This window comes from Callorhinus ursinus, unplaced genomic scaffold (assembly GCF_003265705.2).
Source record: "Callorhinus ursinus isolate GAN/ISIS: 27379988/994484 unplaced genomic scaffold, GSC_fseal_2.0 scaffold23, whole genome shotgun sequence".
NCBI lineage: Eukaryota > Metazoa > Chordata > Mammalia > Carnivora > Otariidae > Callorhinus > Callorhinus ursinus.
In genome coordinates, this window is record NW_027397085.1 from 25,859,550 (window position 1) to 25,877,158 (window position 17,609).

The 17,609-nt window shown below is 46.9% G+C and overlaps 1 protein-coding gene, 1 long non-coding RNA gene and 1 pseudogene across 5 annotated transcripts in view; 2 read left to right on the forward strand and 1 right to left on the reverse strand.

Moving 5' to 3' along the window:
- The window catches only part of LOC141374906 (uncharacterized), a 366,943-nt gene that overhangs the window by 23,997 nt on the left and 325,337 nt on the right, over positions 1-17,609 (reverse strand). The gene's annotated exons all lie outside the window — the stretch shown is intronic.
- The window catches only part of FGF1 (fibroblast growth factor 1), a 93,806-nt gene that overhangs the window by 19,514 nt on the left and 56,683 nt on the right, over positions 1-17,609 (forward strand). The gene's annotated exons all lie outside the window — the stretch shown is intronic.
- Positions 1,571-2,063, forward strand: LOC112808945 (large ribosomal subunit protein eL32-like; annotated as a pseudogene).

A 17,609-nucleotide genomic window follows, 5' to 3' on the forward strand; every position in this document is an offset into this window, starting at 1 on the left:
GTGGTGGCACAGAAGAGAAGGCCAGAGGAATGAGGGGCGTCATGCATGCAAAGAGAAAGGCTAAGACTATTCTTTGTGGAAGGAAGACTAGGGGGTAAGGTCCTGAGGTGAGCAAGTGCTGGTGTGTTCCAGAATTCCAACAGAAGGCCAGGATACTTCAAGCACCGTGGGTAAGGAGGAGACATGCTCAAAATGGAGAAGTGTGCAAAGAACAGATCACGCAGAGATGTGGAGTCATGTCGAAAGTTGGGGCTTTTGTCTGAGGGCAGTGGAAAGCCAGCGGGGATCAGAATTAGGAGCTGACATGCAATACTTGACATTTTAAGACGCTTATCAGGTTGTGAATGGAGAACAGACCCTAAGAGGGGCAGGAGGGAAGGCAGGGCATGAGTTAGGAGGTCTCAGAATCGTGCAGAAAGGAAATGATGGTGGCTAGGCTGGAGCCAGGCAGTGCCACAGCTAGAACCAGGCAGACTCTTCCACGAATTAGCCTGCCACTGGACATTCTCCTTCCAAAGGGTCCTAAGTATCCCACAGTCAGAAGACAGAATAGAACACCAAGCCCCAAAGTCAAGAGGTGGTCAGAATAAGCCATAAAAGTTTAGATGTCCTATTGCCTATAACTAGCCAGATTTATTAGGTTTCCAAACCCAATTAAGTAAGATCCTTGTCCAACATTGGCTCCCACGGTTTTCTGAAAGGTGTATACATTCTCCTTTACACCATGGCAGCTCTCTCTGTCCTTTACAGCTTTGGCTTGGATATGAGACCAAATGGCTTTGACTGGGTGATCCCACCTACACACAAAATCCAAAGGTGACTTTATATGCCCAAAGGACCCAAACAGTGGTCTCTGCTGTCCAAGAGAAACACAACTGTTTATACTCTTTGGAAGAGAGGAGAAGAAAAACAATGCGGAATAGCAATGTATCCGTTCTACATGCGGTAATAATAATAACAACATGACTCGTTGTGTACCTCAAGGCACTTTACTTGTAACTCACTGAATCCTCCAAGAGACGGATGAAGCAGGTACCACTCTTAGTCCTGCTCACTGGTAATGGCACGAAGGCTTAGGGGGCAGTGACGTCTGCTGGTGCAAGTGGCAGAGTCAGGGCTCGGGGCTGGTTGGCCCCGACTGGCTGAACAAACTCCTAACGACCAGGGCTTAGGGCTGCCTGCTCTGTGACGACTCTGTCTTAAAAACTACACTGAAGGAGATCATCTAAAATGTGAGTGGAGCAGGGATATCAGTAGATTTTCTTTTTTGGTTTTATTTTATTTTCTAGTGTTTGGAATACATAGAGCCTGGTACATAGTGGATGCTCAAAAACTATCTGTTTCCTGAAATTGTTGGGTTAATGAGTATGTGTTTACTTAAAAATTATCTTTACATCATTAATATATTTCATTATAGGAAATGTAGGCAATACCAGAAAAAAAATTTACCCATTATTCAGAGATAATCATATTAAAATATTGGTGATATTGATACCTTTCTAGTCCTTTCCCTGTGTTTCTGTCTGTCCATCTCTATCTACCTGTCTATCTATGCATATAGATAGTATGTGTGTATAAAGGAAAAATGGGATCACACAGCTCTCTCTTCCTCGGCGCTGCCTGTGGAGGTGGCAGCCATCTGTTACTGGGCATCACGGCTGCCCTCAGACCTCTGGGTGAAGCCCAAGATCATTAAAAAGAGGACCAAGAAGTTCATCCGGCACCAGTCAGACCGCTATGTCAAAATTAAGCGCAACTGGCAGAAACCCAGAGGCATTGACAATAGGGTGCGCAGAAGATTCAAAGGCCAGATCTTGATGCCCAACACTGGTTACGGGAGCAACAAGAAAACAAAGTACATGTTGCCCAGTGGCTTCCGGAAGTTCCTAGTCCACAACGTTAAGGAGCTTGAAGTGCTGCTGATGTGCAACAAATCTTACTGTGCAGAGATTGCTCACAATGTCTCCTCCAAGAACCGCAAAGCTATTGTGGAAAGAGCAGCCCAGCTGGCAATCAGAGTCACCAATCCCAACGCCAGGCTGTGCGGCGAAGAAAATGAATAGAGAGCTTGTTGTGCACGTCATATTTGTGTTAATAAAACCATAAAACCTAAAAAAAAAGAGGGATCATACAGTATTTATGGACGTTTACTTTTTCACTTAGTGATATATCATGGATAGTCTCCATTCCATTTTATATTCTTTTAAGAGTTTTTTTTTTTTTTTTTTTTGAAAGAGAGAGAGAGCACAAGCAGAGGGAACAGAAGAGGGAAAGGGAGAAGCACACTACCCGCTGAGCAGGGAGCCTGATGGGGGCTCCATCCCAGGACCTGAGCAAAGGCAGACTCTTAAGTGACTGAGCCACCCAGGTGCCCCATTTTATATTCTTTTAAAAGAGAATTCTTCACAGTGGCAGTGCATACCCCTAGAATTTATTTAATGAGCCCTCTCTTACTGGATATTGTTTGTAGTACTAATATCAATAATGCTTTATTGAACTTCCTTTCTAAAAAATATTTATGCATATCTGTATTACTATTAAAGAGAAAATGACTATGTATTGAAATACAAAAGGGAGAAAGACACTTATCTAGGGGGCTCTTTTGGGTAGGCCAGCTAGCATATTTCCAGCATCTGTCCTTCAGAATCAAAGCGGAGGAGATGTCATTTACAATACTCTCCACTTTCCCAGTCTTGTCAGTACTCACCTCTCAAGTAAGTCTTTGGTGCCACTGTGTCACCATGCAGGTACGTTAAGAAAAATCCCAGTTGCGGCTACAACGTGGGCCCTGAAGTCAGGCAGCTGGCTGTCTGTTCCAATCCTACCCTCACCAGCCGCCTGACTCCAGGCAAGTTCATTTTTCTGAGCCTTAGTTTCTTCATGTGTAAATGGCATATACCCCAGAGGATGCAATGAGGTAAATCAGGCAAAGCTCTCTTAAGCATCTGCCCAGCCTAGAATGAATGCTCAGAAAATGATGATTTCTATCAATATGAAAATAGAGAAAGACTTTTCTCACAGGTTCAGTGCTTTGGAAAACTCCTGACCAACCTACAGTGCAGGATCCAAGTAAAATGAACTAAAAAAATAAAAATAAAAATCACTCAACATATACCCTCTGGCTATATTACCCTTTTACTCTTTGTGTGTCTGTGTGTGTAAGACTAAATTAAAAAACAATTAACTTGGGGCGCCTGGATGGCTCAGTCATTAAGCGTCTGCCTTCTGCCTTTGGCTCAGGTCATGATCCCGGGGTCCTGGGATCGAGCCCCGCATCGGGCTCCCCGCTCCTTGGGAAGCCTGCTTCTCCCTCTCCCACTCCCCCTGCTTGTGTTCCCTCTCTCGCTGTCTCTCTCTCTGTCAAATAAATAAATAAAATCTTTAAAAAAAAATTAACTTTCCCCCCCTTCCTTGCCAAGAACCAGGTTTGTTGGATTAGGGATATATTTAAATTCTGTTGTTCACAGCTGCAGTTAGCATTTAGCCAGCTGTGTTTTATAAATGTCTATCCTAAAATAAAAACAAAGCAGGCAAAAAAAAAAAAAAAAAAAAAAAAAAAAAGGCAGGACCGTCTACAGCAATCCTAAACTGCTCTAAGTCTTATATAACAAAACAGAAAATATCTAACCCCTAAAACACAGACCACAGAAAAACCACCCTGACTCGTATACTGTACATTGTTAACCCAGACACACTGTTGGCACGTAGTAGGTGCTCACTGAGCCTTGCTGAATATATTTCTTGAATATATGTTTTCCTTACAGACAGCAAGCTGTTGAGAAATAAATCAGGATATTCATTACATCCAAATACTGTCAGAGGGGCAGAAGAAGATGATAGATGATTGAATGAACAGATGCTTTTTGAGTTTGTAAATTGAGTGTTTGGGAAACTTTATCCTCCTAATTCGTGGCTCTTGAAATATGTTTATGATCCTGGTGGAACTGTCTAGGGCTTTCTCTAAACTGCCATCAGAGAGAACACATAATGATAAAGCACTTCTGATGGGCTGGGCCAAACTTTTCCATTTTTGTCTAACTCCAGGCAATGCTCGACAAAATCTTTGTGTAGGTGTAAGAGTGTATCCTCCATATCAAAATGGCTCTAGAGAGCATGGGTAACACATGTGGTTGTAAGACAACCCCCCGCTGGGCCAAGATATTAATTACAGAGTGAACCCCTAAAACCAAATAACTATGAGGTACCCCACAATTTCCAAATAACTAACAGGAAGTGGTGGAGCTGTCAGCAACCCCTGCTCTGGGGTACTTCTCTCTTCATAGGCTTTGTGGGTGTTGGTGGACCGCCCTCCATGCATGAGAGCTCGTGCTGTGGGCGATTCAAAGACAGCATGTGTCCTTTCCTCTCATAACATAAGCTAGTGGAGGAGAGAGACAAGCCATCAGGTCGATGGAATCCTAGAAAGAATGAAATAATGGCTAGGCGAAGCATTCCATGGGTCCTGGAAGAAAGGAAGGGCCCTACTTACTGGAGATATCATGGAAGGCTTTGCAATAGAGGTAGCATTCGATAGAGGCCTTGAAGGATGAGAAGAGTTGTAATTAGCAGCCATCAGAGGGGAAGGGCCTTCCAGGCTAAGGGAAGGGTCTACACCAACCATGAAGGCTTGAGAGTCCCTGGTACGCCACAAGGAGGGGGAGCACCGCAGCCTGATGAGATGGGGAAGGATGTAGGAGAGGGGGTGCTTTTCAGACCACATGCAGGGTCACGGAAATGCTTTGCCACAGGCTTTGGGCCTGTCTAGGAAGTGGGAAGCAATGGAAGGTTTCTGATAATGGAAGCAACGACGCATTCAGATCCTCCTCCGGAAGAAGGACCTCAGTGACAGCGTAAGAAGTGATCAGAACAACAGAGCTTGGAGGCGGGAGACCTATCCTACAGCTCTGTCTGCCATTTTCCACCTGTTGAACCTCTGAAGTTTTGCACAGTATGGACCAGTGCCAGCTTTCGCCTTGAATGCTGTGACCCTGTGCCTTGGGCCTGTGCCCCGTGGCTTCTCTGAGAGAACTGTCACATATTGTGGATCTGAGAACGTGGGGCACCCCCCAGGGTAGCCGCCTCTGTTCACTTCTCTCCTCAGGTTCCAGGTTGATCTCCCTTGAATATCCCACCTCTCCCCTCTGCTCCGACTCTCCTGCACCTGCTTCCAACTCTGACCTCTCTGCAGAGCCCTACCTCCACAGCCGGCCCCACCCTCAGCTCCGTAGGGATGGGTGACTCGTTTTAGATGCAGCACATGCCCTAGGGAGCCCCCCTCTGCTCTGTAGAGTGGGATTCTTCTGGTCACATCCACTCTGTCAGTGAACAGCCTCTCTATTCCTGTCTCTGTCCTGCGCACCCACCCCCTGAGTTATCTGATGATTTCTATGTTGAGTTCTGGTCATTTGCCAAATCCTCCTCATTGTCCGCCCCTGGTGGTTTGGACCCATCATCCCCCTTCTACTCTCACGGCTCTAGTTTAGGACCTCCTATTTCCATTCAATAACTATTGATGGAGCACCAGGGACCGTGTTGAAGATGCGACAATGCAGAGGAAGCAAAGCACATGGCCCCTGCCCTTGACCAGCGTGCACGCCAGTGAAGATGATGAGCAGTAAAGAAAGGACTTGAAGACTGATTAATTTTTCGGGGATGGAAACACAGAGCACTGTGCCCCTTGGCCTTGGCTCTGCCTCTGCCCTGCCCTCTCCCACCACCAAAATTTTCCCACAATATGTTACCAGAAGCATCTTCCAAATTCCCTTCTCAAAAATTTCCACTGGCTCCCCAGTGCTTGCAGATAAAAGTCGAAACTCTTCAGAATGGCATTGAGGTCCTCTATGACCCGACTCCGAATGAGTGTGAGGTGACCCTAGTCACCTGCACATCCCCCTGCCCAGCAGCACCCATCCCTCTGCGGGGAGACCACCTCTACGCCTGGGCCCCTAGCGAAGCCGTCCCCTGATCCCGCGTCCACATGCGCAAAGCCTCTCTGTCCTTGTGGCTGAGCAACCACAGCTTCTGCCACGTCCCCCTGGACCCCGTCTTCCACAGGCTCTCACGCTTCCATCCTGCTGCTTACCACGGTCTGTCTCATGCACGATTTCACTTCTCACCCTCCATCAAGCACAGGGAGTTGGTCTTATTCATTCTGAATAATCCTAACAGCAAAAATCATAGCTAGAACTATGAGATGCTTTCCCTGTGCCGGGAGCCCTGTACTTCACTCGTGTTACCTCGTTGCATCCTTAAAGCAAGCACGTGGGGTGGGCAACATCCCTGGTCTCCTCGTGCAGGTAAGCTGACTTTCTGGGTTTAAATCCAGGAATCCTGACTGCAGAGCCCATGCCTTTGACCACGATCCCACCTTTATTCCTTTACTGTGTTTTGTTAGGTCCCTTACACTTAGTAAGGGTGGCTCGATTAAGTGCATGGGGACAGTGACTGCCAGAGCAGTGAAGCTCAAGGTCATGCTGTAAATCATAGTGTCTGAGAGATGGCAAATGCAAAATGGTTAGTGGCCATGTCTTCTCTTCGGCATATTAACTAGGAAATAGAGGAGATTTTCAGAGGAAAGCTTTTTTGACTGATGGAGGGCAAAGGACTGGATAGCAGCTAGTTGCATCCCTGCTTGGTTTAATCTGGTTTGATTTGGGTGGTGACACACCCCTCTCACACAGCCCTGCTGCACTGGGTGCCCAGAGCAGAGCACTTTCCTCTCACGCAGTCACCGGATCTCTGCCTGAGCCTGTGAGATGTTTAACAAGGGCAACAGCCTCTCCCCAACTCACTGGACTGGACCTGTCTGTTTCCTTAAGGGGAGAGGTGTGGAGCCCAGGTCCCCCCCCCTGAGGGCCTGCCCTGCTCTGCTCCAGGCAGACCTGCCTTTGTGAATAAGGGCAGGCAGGCAGGACCTCCGTGGCATCCTAGCCCATGGGAGCGGGGCCAGAGGGGAGAGCAGGATGGGAAGGGTGGGAAAGGGGGAAAGCTGGTTGCCCAGAGGGCTGTACACAGACAGCCACCAGTGGGCCAGCCAGCATGCTTCCTCCATCCTTTGTGGGCGTGAACAGGGAGCGTCGCCCTGGAGAGCCTGGACCAATGTGGCCCCAGGTCCCAAAACCTGACCACACGAGGCACTCAGTCTTCAGATCCCCCCAAGAGAAGACCTCTGTCGTGTGGACAATTGGGAGTGAGAGAAAGCCCACTCCTTTCTTTCCATTGCCTCTCCCCATTAGCCGGGGAAGAACTACAAGGTGGGTGGCCTTTCTTTGCTTTATTTCTTCCCCTGGCTAGAGTTTGGCTCATCTTGCTGTAGTCTAGACAACTTTATAATGCCACTTTGTCTTCCATAGCCTGGCTTAAATGCCACATTTGGGGGGGGCGGGTTGGGAAACATGTCTGAGGGTATACAGATGGACAGATAAATAGGTAAATGTTGGGAGTCTTGTCTAACACACTGGGCTTTCCAGTCTCTGATTCAAGGGTGCCCCAGTACTGCTGCATTGTGTGAAACCCTATACCCCAACCCAGCCAGCACACTGCACTATGTCCTTAAGATTTTTAAGTGAGCTGAAACAAGTTCCGAGAGGCTAGGCTTTTTTTGGCATGCTCCTTAGACCATGAGAGTCATTCTGTTGTGTTGCAAACCCAGTGAAAAGTCCTAATTCCACAGCTTCCCCAAGGGGCATCTGGAGGGTCCAAGATGCTGCTCCGGATCCAACTCTGTGATAACCAGACCTTGAGGGGAAACCAGTGTTGTCAGAGAACTTTCATCAAATGCCATGCTGGAGTGGCTCGTGCAACAGTGCAATTCTGTTGGCAAAGGTGTACATAAAAATCTGGGTTTTCCTGATCCTGGGATCGATGCAAGGAGGCAGGTCAGCTCTTAATGGCGGAACAAGGTAGGTAGATTGTGGTGGGGGGGCGGGGTGGTGGTGGGGTCTCACCTCAAAAGAGAAAGGCTCGCCAGAGAGCCAACCTGGAGAAAAGTCATTAGTTCTAGCTTGGGTCCTCATGAAGTGAGGAGAAATATCAGGGATAAAGAAAGATGCTGGTAGAGCCTATCTGCCCGGGAGCCTCTGCAGCCTCCCCAGAGGAAAGCCTGTTTATACCACTTGGAGAGTGCAAGGCTCTCAAGACTGTGGGGAACTTCGGATGGGAAACACCAGGGGGATCTGAAGATACGGGGAGGCTCTGGTGTGTGAGTTATTTATGTGGTACACAGATCCTGAGTGATTTTGATAAGCCAGACTCATTAGGTAGAGGTAAAAGGGTTTGAAAAAAACATGCATTTACATGTAGGCTACTGCATATTGAGGGAATTCCAGCAAGGACAGAGGCAGACCGCTGGGTGAAGTGACCGACGGTGCAAGAGGAGACAGGAGGATGATGGGGCAGAGAGGAGGCTCGTTGAGGGGAGCTCTTGGGTCACTAATTACTTGGGAAAACCTGGGGTTTGTGGTGGTCTTTTCCAAGGGAGATGAGCCAGCCCTCTTCCCAAGGCAAACAGTTCCTAAAGTAATGTGTCCAAAGGGGCCAAAGTCCTGAGGAGGGGAGTGCTGGGGAGATGGAAAGCTGGCTCAGGAAGGAGGACGGCAGCTGGGGGAGAGCATGCAAGGTGAGGCCGCAGTCCTAGATACACACCAGCGCAGAACAGGAGTGCCAATTTGGGTTCTGAGATCCCTTCCTGCTGAGAGTCCCAGTTGGATGTTTTGCAGCGGGACTCCCCAGGTAGTTCAGGAATAATAACAGTAACACTTTTTAGAAAATGTAATCTGGTTATATAAGGTAATGCTATTATTTAATTATTAGTCTCATCATCATCATTATTCAATGTGTATGCAGTGCAGCACTGTGCTAAGCCCTTTACAGAACCCTACACCGTTTTATCCTCACAAAACCCTAGGAGGGTAGGTAATATTGTTATCCCCCTTATAGAGGAGAGGGAGAACTGAGGTTCAGAGAGTTGATGGTGCCTAGCCCCAGTCTCATGGTGAGCAGCAGCCAAGTCAAGACTTGCCCTCAGTGGGGCTGACTCCAGGGGCCAGGCTCCTGTCCCCGGGGAAAAGGTTCAACCCACCTAGAGTCAAGAATGAAACCTGTAGACATTGACGGAGCCATGAATCTAGCACAGGTAGAATAACCAAAAACACCCCAACTGCCTCTGACGAGATGTCTACCTACTTCCATATTTTATTAAACTTAAGACACCATAAATTGAAAGGTACACCATCATTTTACATACCACCATGAAAAAAATGCTGTACTTCCTGATTCTAGAGATGTGAAAATACCCAAAGAAAACTGCCCCCAAGGCTTGGGAAGTGTTTTAAGTGCCATACTGTGCTAGGAGCTGTGGCCCTACTATCCCATTTCATCCCAACCACAGCCCTTGCTTATCGCTCCTGCTTTTACAGGTGAGGACACAGGCCTCAGTGCAGCGAGGCCTGAGCACGTGGTCAGTGACACAGAACCCGGGAGCCACAGAGCCTCGGCGGCTTCCTGGGCTAAAATGCCTGCCCTTAACCAGGAGGCAAGACTACCTCTGAAGGAGATGGGCCATCTTTGTCATCTGTTCTTTCTGGTGGGTGGACAGCTGGGCAAACCAAAAACACGATGGAGGTGCCTGGCCTCAAGAAAAAAGAAAACCTCGCCTTGTTCCTCTTCACAGGGTCATCTGTGCCTGGGCTCACTCCAACTCCCGAGCTCCCCTGAGCTCTGGGACTGTGTCCTCTAGTTGCAAAGTCGGCCAATCCCTTTAGGAAGATCCTCCAAGATCTACTCATTCATTTACAGCTCATAAGCTTCCTCAGTCTTGGGTCTTTCTCTGACCCATCTTTCCCTTTTCCCCAAACTCTAGTGAGTAATTTGCGCTAGATTCTGTACCATCATCCTTGACCCTGAACCTTACTCTGCCCACATCTTCCTTGTCTCCTCCCATTTCTCCAAGTATCTGAAGTCTCTGACCCTGCCCTGCCTTGTGCAAGAGCCATGGTCATGTCTTAATCAGTTCTTAGCCCTGTTTCACATCTCCTTCCCATTGGAGGTGTTCTAGAAACCCTGCATATTAAAATGAAAACATGGGGCAAAAGAGAGGTGGAATGAGGAGGCTGTAGGTGTGAGGGAAGTCACCTAGACAAGTTTTCTTACTTTCATCTTCAACTCCAAGACCGCCATCACCCACCATGGGCTGTGTATCTACAAGCCGGCCTCTTCGGTTTCCCAACTGTGTCGTCATCGTATATCTCGTTGCTCTCTCTTGACCTCTTGGCTGTCCTTCCCATAACTTTCCATTGTGAAGAAGGCGGTTAGACCGTAATGGTATCTTCCCCATCTCTTTGAAACACCCTTGTTCCCTCCCCTCCCAGCCGCTGAGTCACTCTTTCCCTTCCTATCTCTTCTTGAGGACTTCCCAACAGTGGACAGGGAGGATGGTGCTTGGCACTTTCCCCTTTCCCGGTATTACTCCCCACCTCAACAAAAACTTAAAATCACAACTTGGAACTGCCTCCGTGGAACCAGCAAAATCACTGGCAAACACCCATTTTCTTTTTTTCTGGATTGACCTTCTACTCACTCATCCTCTATCCTCCAGAATCTTTTTCTTTGCATGACTATCTCCACTCAGCCCAACTTCCCACAGAGCCCCAGTAAGGGGAACTTGAACAGAATTTCCGCTTTCAATATTTGCAAATCTTTAGTGAATGTTAGATATTATTTGCTTTCAGTGTTTCATCCAAGTGCTAAACCTTCTCGGTAAAGGCTTCCTCTGCTGTAAGTTCCCCCAGCGCAGAGACACGTCTGCCTCATTCATTCACGCCACACACCATGAGGCCGCAGTAAATACATGCTGAATGAATGACGACTAGCAGTCATCGCTGGCCTTCTGTGTGTCCGTTTGGTATGTGAGCCCCATGAAGGCATCCGTTCATTCAACAACTATTTACTGAGACCCTACCGTGTGCCAGGCCCTATGTTAAGCATGGTGGATGTACCAATGAACAAAACACAAGTCCCTGCTTTCTTGGAGCTTACCTTCTAATGGAAAATAACTGTTTAAAGATCATTAAATAGGTGTCCAGCTACCTAATATCAGACTCTAATAAGTGTGTTGGGAGAAAGTCCTGAAATGACTGGAAGTTGAACTCATATTTGTCCTAGGATACCGAAGGAACTGGGAAAGAGGGATTCAGTTGGCAAATGAGATGAGCACATCTTTTCACAGCTTTCTTGAGATAACATTTACATACCACACAATTCACTCACTTAAAGGGTCCAACGCAACGGCTTTTACTATATTCACAGAGTTGTGCAACTTTTGCCACTATATCCCTTCAGGACATTTTCATCACATTAAAAATAACCCACACCTATTAAGCAGTCACTCCCTATTCTACCCTCCCCCAGCCCCTGGCAGCCACTAAACTACCTTCTGCTTCTATGAATTTGCCTACCCTGAACATTTCATACAACTGAATCATACAAAATAGAGTATTTTGTGACCACCTTTTTCCACATTGTGTAACAATTTCAAGGTCCGTCCGTGTTGTAGCATGTTATCAGTACTTCATTCCTTTTTATAGCTTAGTAATATTCCACTGTGTGGCTACACCATGTTTTATTTACCTATTCATCATTTGATGGGCATTTGGGTTGTTTCCACTTTTTGGCTATTTTGAATAATGCTGCTATGAACATTCATGTACATGTTTTTGTATGAACGTGTTTTCATTTCTCTTGGGTATATCCCTAGCAGTGGGATTGTAGGCTCATATGGTAACTCTCTGGATTAACCATTTGAGGAACTGCCAAACTGTTTTCCAAAGTGGCTATACTGATTTTACATTTCCATCAGCAATGTACGAGGGCTCCAATTCCCCATATCCTTGCCAACACTTGTTAGTGTATACATCTTTTGATGATAGCTATCCTAGTGGATGTGAAATAGTATCTAACTGTGGTTTTGATCTGCATTTCCCTCATGGCTAATGATGCTGAGTATCTTTTCACATGATGAGAACAGAGTTGACACTTGAACAACATGGGGGGGGGGGCTGACCTCCCAGGCACTCAAAAATCCATGTATAACTTTTGATTCCCCAAAAACTTAACTACTAATAGCATACTTTTGGCTAGAAGCATAAATGATAACATAAACTGTCAACACATATTTTATATATTATATACTGTATAATCACAATTAACTAAACTAGAGAAAAGAAAATGTCATTAAGAAAATCATAAAAAACTAATGATGTATGGTGATTAACATAATAAAAAAAAGAAAATCATAAGGAAGAGAAATATATGTGGAAAAATCCACATATAAGTGGACCCATGCAGTTCAACCCCATGTTGTTCAAGGTGTTCTACTGTATTCATATCACATCTGTGAGGCAGGTACTGACTTGGGTCTCAGCACAATGACTGTATGTCAGGTGCTTAATGACCATTGCTCAATGAACACAGGTAAGAATGAAGCAAAGAAAAGTGTCTTGAAAGACACTGCCTCCTTCAGCTGTGGTAGGACTGGAAGAGGCATGGGTGCAAAAGGGAGACTGTCTGGCAAATACAAAGCCATGTGTTTTGATCCCTCCCACCCCATCCTGCTGCCTTTAAACCATGCTCCATTTGGAGCCTCCTTTCCCAGAGGCTGGGTCAGGGGGCCTATCACATAGAGCCAAAGAAGGAAAATAGAACACAGAATACAGAGGATTAGGCAGCTCCACTGCCAAGATTTGTGGAGAGAAGACTTGCAGAACTGCTTGAGCTCCCATTTAATACAGCAAGTCTAGGCGCATGGACAGACTGGTGCTTCCACCGCGGTGTAGGGGGATGCTCGTCTGCCACGGGAGCATCCGAAGATGGAGGTGGAATAAAAAGGTGTGTGTGTGTGTGTGTGTGTGTGTGTGTGTGTGTGCATGGAGGGGGTGGAGGTGGTTTGGCCATGGAAACATCCAGATGATCTGCAGGCAGCCATGGCTGGCCTGAGACACGGGGAGGCCCAGAGGGTTGAGAGTGTGGATGGCTGTGATCCAGTGCAAGTGGGCGTAATTCGTACTCTGGATCTCCTGCTCTCCCTCCATGATGCAGATGCTGAGATGACAGCCAGAGGCCACTGGGGCGGGGGGGTGAGTCTGCTGTGGGGCTAAGGGGAGACCTCCTGGGCGGGGAGGTGAGGAGCCCACGGCCAGCAGGAGCTGGTCAGCCAACAAGCCACCCTGACTGCACCAAGAGAGACCAGGACCTCAACTTGAGCCTGAGGGGGCAGTGACAGGGCAGGTGAAGCACTCCACGCTGAGACCCTGGGCCCCAGAGGCCTGTGAATGAGGGTCTCGTCTCTTCTGGTGAGAGACTGAGTGACCCTCACTCCCCTTATCTCGAGATGATACTTCCGAAAGGAGCAGGTGCACTGCCGGAGACGGGGGATCTCAGGGGCAGAGTATTACTTAACAGGACTGTTTAAATTCTTATACTGGACAAGACTGAGCTGTTTTCAGCCACCCAATAGCCGAGGTCTTGTGAGAAAGCCCAGATTACAGACAAACAAAGAGAAATTACAGTCATACTGTGTGGGGTACCTCGTGACCCTGCCACCTGGGTCTGTTTGTGGCTGATCGCGGGGCCTTGAACTAGCCCAGCACAGGGCAGTGGGAGCAGGAATATGGTCAGAATCTGATGGAAGCTGGATGTGTGGTGTTGTGTCTGTGACCACTTCCACGCCTGCTCTGGAGTCAGGGAGAGCAGAAACAAGAGAATTTCTCCTCTTCCACCAGAAAAATAGCTCAAAGTGCATGCCTTTTGTCGTCTTTGGCTAGGATTCTTCTAGAAGCTTTAGGAGGCATTTGGATGGGCCAGGCTGAAGAATCCTTAGTCCTGTAAGAGCGGCACCTCCGGTTTTTGAGTCCTTACTTGGTTTCATGTGCTCTGCTCTTACACGTGTCACTGAATCCTCCCAGCCACCCTCCGAAAGTATGTACTGTTGTCAGTTATATTTTACAGATAAAGAAACTGAGGGCTTGGTAAAGTTCCCCAGGACCTACAGACCTACCACTGTGGGTAGTGGCTGGACCAGTATTTGAACACGGTGATTTAGCTGCAGAGGCTGGACACTTAAGCACTGTGTATACTATCTCGTGTTTTTCTGCCTTAAAAAAAATTCCCTTAGAATTAAAGCAAGATCCAGTTAAGAGCTGTTTATTGAGAAAAAAGCTTCTAAATGTTAGTTTTTTATTTGTAAGAAAAAAATGCTTGCCTGGAAGAGAGTCAATAATATTATAGTAACTTTATATGGTGACAGCTGGTAATTACACTTATTATGGCGAGCATTTTGCAATGCATATAATTGTTGAATTACTACATTGCATGCCTAAAACTATATAATATTGTATGTCAGTTCTACTTTAATAAAAAAATACTTGCCCATTTCACAATAATAAGGATGATTACACAGAAAAGTGACGTGTAACTAAAGTGGTAGAGAACCTGAGTGAGAATTCTTTTCAATCACTTTTCTCGCAGCTCAAGCCAATTCCAGCAAACTCCAAGCCTCAGCTTTGTTGGTTATAAAATTATCCCCAAAAGACAATATAGCCAGCTCAGCTTAAAGCATGTGTGCTTTTTTACCCACCCATCTATCTACCCACTCACCCATCTATCCATCCATCCACCCACCTATCAATCTATCATCCACCCACCCAACTACCCATTCATCCACTCATCCACCTATCCATTCATCCATCCATGCATCTATCTACCCACCCACCCATCTATCTATTCACCACTCAACCACCCATCCATCCATCCATCCATCCATCCATCCACCCATCCATCCACCCATCCATCCAGTTTTTCGTCTTGCAATTATTGAGCCTACTATGTGCCAGGCACCAGGGACCCAAATGAACAAGGCAGTTCCTCCCTTTGAGAAGATCACAGCCAGGGCAGAAGCATCCCCGAGTACAATGTATACGAGTACTAGACAGAGGTTTAGTTTGCATGAAGTGCAGAGTAAATAGGGAAAGGGAGTGAAGAAAGGCCAGCATGAGAAGGAGAGATTTTGTCTGGAATGAACCACCCACTGCATCTTCTCTTCCTCTGGGTCTCAGCTTAAATGTCATCACCTCAAGGAGTCTTGCCTGACCATTTATCCTAACGTTGGCTTAACTCTTTATTCTCATAGTCCCTTGATAGTGAATTTTAGTTTGTCCTTTAAAGTGTGTATGCATGTTGGGGGTGGGGAGTCTGTAAGGTCCCAGGGACAGCGTGGTCCCATAAAGGCAGGGACCATGACTTGTTTTCACAAAAGCGTCTTCAAGGCCTGACAAATAGTGGGTGCTCAGTTTGTTGCCTGAATGAATAAAGGCCGCAGCAGATCATAAAGAGCCTTGAATGCCAGGCTAAGAAGTTTGGACTTCAGCCTGCAGGCAGTGAAGAATACGGGAGGTCATTTGAGCAAGGATGAGACCTGATCAGATTTGTGGTTTGAGAGGACAAGCCTGGAGATGTTGTGGATGAGGTAAGAGGAATAAGCTATAAGAGAAAAATTAGAAGCAATTGCCTTGGATAGGGGTCAAGATTTTGCTGGCTTGACTCAAGATGGGGATGGTAGGGAAGGAAGGGAATGAAAATGTAAGGAATCAAATCATTAGGCGAGGCCTGTGGGTACTGAGGGAAGGGGAGTATGACTAAGGTCTGTGGTTTGGGTTACTCTGTAACCACCGTACTGTCATGAATGAAGGCAGAGGCAGTTTGGGATTTTGGAGACATGAGTGGAACCTGAGGCAGACAAGGGAGACTCAGGGAGACAAGGAGAGCACATACACCGAGGACAGACCCCTGACGGATGCCGGACTTCAGAGGATGGCTAAGGAAAAGAAGCCAGGACAGCACGCTGAACAAGGGCAGTTAAAGAAAAAGGAGAAAACCTAGAAGCTGCTGCTGCTGTTGAAACTAAACAGAGGAGAAGGGTCTAAAACGGAATCAAACACTCTAATGCCCAGGGGCCCAGGAGAGTTCACAAGACAGAATGGTGGAGACTCCGGGTCCGGCTGACACTCAATTCCAGCCATGTGGGAAGGTGGGTGTAATGGGCCAGATCTTCTGGTTGTTAGAGAGAAGACAGAGAGCAGGAATTCCAGGGCAAATCTGCCAAATGGTAAACGTCAAATCCATTGAGAATAAACACAACCAAACATGTGGCACCAGCCAACCATATAGCCTCGGGCCACATGTGGCTCCGGGGTCACAAGTCTGCAGTCCTGGTGTTGGAGGAGATTAAGTGGGGAGGCGTGCGAGAGTGGGGTGGAGGGAGGACTCCAGAGGACTGAGGACGACAGAGAGGCGCTGGGGCTCCGGCTTCCTTTGGGAAGCTCGGCCCTGGGGGAAGGAACAGGACCCAGCACAGAGGTGGGGCCAGTGGGAAGGATTCTCCAGGAGGAGGGATTTAGCAAGTTTGGGGGCTGAAGGGAAAGACTGAGTGGATAGCATTCTCGCCCTCTTTTTAGAGGGCTTCAAAGGTGTTACTAATTTTTCCTTTAAATCAGAAAAATAACTGCAAAAAAGAAAACAAAAGAAAATGTGAGTTCCTCCTCACCCACCCCATCCCATTCTCCAGAGCTAGTAATTTTTTCAGGTTTCTAGCGTGTATCTATAGAAACACGTGTAATTTTTAAAGTAAGTTATGGGATAATTCCACATATATTACTCTAGGGCTTCCTTTTTTCGCACTCATCTATGTACCTATATGCCCGGCTCTCTTTTTTATGGCTGCCTGGTATTTGCTTGGCTGTACAACTTACCATTCCATGACTGGTGCTCATGGTTTCCAAATTCCTGCTATGCTTTAGGTGGGATTTTTAAAAGGATTTTATTTATTTATTTGAGAGAGAGAGCAAGTGGGGGTGAGGAGCAGAGGGAGGGGGACAAGCCGACTCTGCACGAAGCACAAGCCTGACACGGGGCTCGATCCCACGACCCTGAGATCATGACCTGAGCAGAAACCAAGAGTCAGATGCTTAACCAACTGAGCCACCCAGGCGCTGCTCCTGCTATGATGAACAGTTCCTGCTACGAACCTCATCCAGTGACCTCTCTGCACTGGTGTGAGTCCTGCCATAGGACAAATTCTTAATATTAAATGTGCCAGGGACAGTCTGTGCGGAGTGTGCTGTCTCTTCCACGTACTTGCTGAATCTGTCTGCTCGTCCCACAAGGCCTAGGAATAAAAAATGTAGGGGAGAAGATGTGTTTCCAAAGAAGCTTATAAACTGAAACAAGGCTTTAAAGTATCTTTTAAGCTTTAAAGCTGACAAATATACAGCTTTCTTTTTAATCAACATGTTGTGGGTAAGGACCACAACAGATGGCTGGGTACCTCTTATTCATTAACCTGACAAATATAGAACGCATCCACATAACTCTCAGAAAGATAAAGTAAGTCTACCCTTCTTAATTTGATCATCCATTTTCTAGGTGTAGGATCGATATTTGAAGATACTGATTCCTGGGGGCCCATTTAAACATACTAAAAGCATTCATGGTGTGGGAAATTTGTTCACAGATTTCAGGGAGACCAAAGGTTGAAGGCCATTAAAATGTTTTTGTTTAAA